This window comes from Carcharodon carcharias, chromosome 6 (genome assembly GCF_017639515.1).
Source record: "Carcharodon carcharias isolate sCarCar2 chromosome 6, sCarCar2.pri, whole genome shotgun sequence".
NCBI classification, from domain to species: Eukaryota; Metazoa; Chordata; class Chondrichthyes; order Lamniformes; family Lamnidae; genus Carcharodon; species Carcharodon carcharias.
In genome coordinates this window covers 132,450,277-132,451,552 of record NC_054472.1, presented here as the reverse complement: position 1 = coordinate 132,451,552, position 1,276 = coordinate 132,450,277, and the positions used below count along the sequence as shown (strand labels likewise).

Here is a 1,276-nt window from a genome sequence, read left to right as displayed (position 1 = left end):
TACTTCTCGCTCCGCTGTAGTCACACAGGAGGCACCACATATATGTGGGAAGCGTAAGATAATGCATCTGTAATTTATCAGGGGTATGCACATAGATGTTTGCTAAAATGTTAGTTGCCAAATTTCTTTTTTTTTGATAGCACCACATAAAATTTATTTCACGTGTTGCCCTTTATTGCATCCCAAGTGTCAATCTGTTGTGTACTGCACTGAAAATAGACTCAGCACGTGGAGTCACTGCAAACAGCCATTGCTGAACAAGCTTTATTTACATCACCCTAATAGAAACAGGAAGGGCAGCAGAGAGGCAGCTACATTACTGTTCAGCATCCACCATTTAACCTGCTTCTTGATGAACATCAATATATGACCCATTGTGCGGGTGTGCAATAGAATTACCTGTGATTTAAGAATTACTGCCTGCAAAGGGACATGTGGGAGTCTCAGGAGTGAAGGATGGTGATTTTTATTTGGTATTTGTTCCAGTCAGAATAACTAACTGAAGATTTTAACTATTAAGACATTCTTGGCACCTAATCAGCAATGCATGCAGCTGGGTACCCAGTTTCTTGTTCCTTCCCCTGCTCCTCTTCAATGCTTTTCTCATTAGAAGATACTTGATTAGTCCCTTAGCCATCCTCCACCTGCATGAGCCTTATTTTTTTTTTTCGGAGCACCAGCAGCTCCAAGAAACAAAAATTGTGCTTCCAAAATCTCTTATTATCGATTCCGCATGGATAAAGCGCAAGCGCCTCGTCCATGTGTCATTCACAGCAGAAACCCTTGCACACTAATTGTACACTGATAGAACAAAATCACCTGTGATCATTTCAGAATTCTTGGTTGATGTGGTGGTCCTTGTGTAACCTGTGCTTGCCAGCCAGCGAGATGAATGACAATGCTCATTCTTGCTACTGTCATCACTGGGATATATAACTCAACATCTGGCACTCAACCTATCCATGGCTCTGAGTATACATTTAAAGGCAACCAACTGAGAATTCCTCAAGATGTTTCATAAGAACATAAGAAATAAGAGCAAGAGTAGGCTATTCGACCTCTTGAGCCTAATCCACCATTCAGTAAGATCGTGGCTAACCTGATTGTGGCATTTTCTCCAATTTCTACAGGAAGGAGCCAGAGACAAAGTGATTTGTATGTATTAGTCCATCCTGCAACCTTGGTCTCTCTGTTGTTTTCTTTTCTGCTGTTCTGCACCTCTCTCCTGTGTACCTGCTGACACCACACAGCATGACCTTGCCATTGCTGTGATTTT

General features: G+C 41.8%; 1 pseudogene; it reads right to left on the bottom strand.

Moving 5' to 3' along the window:
• Positions 1–669: 669 nt before the first annotated feature.
• On the bottom strand, positions 670–788 carry LOC121279452 (annotated as a pseudogene).
• Positions 789–1,276: the final 488 nt, after the last annotated feature.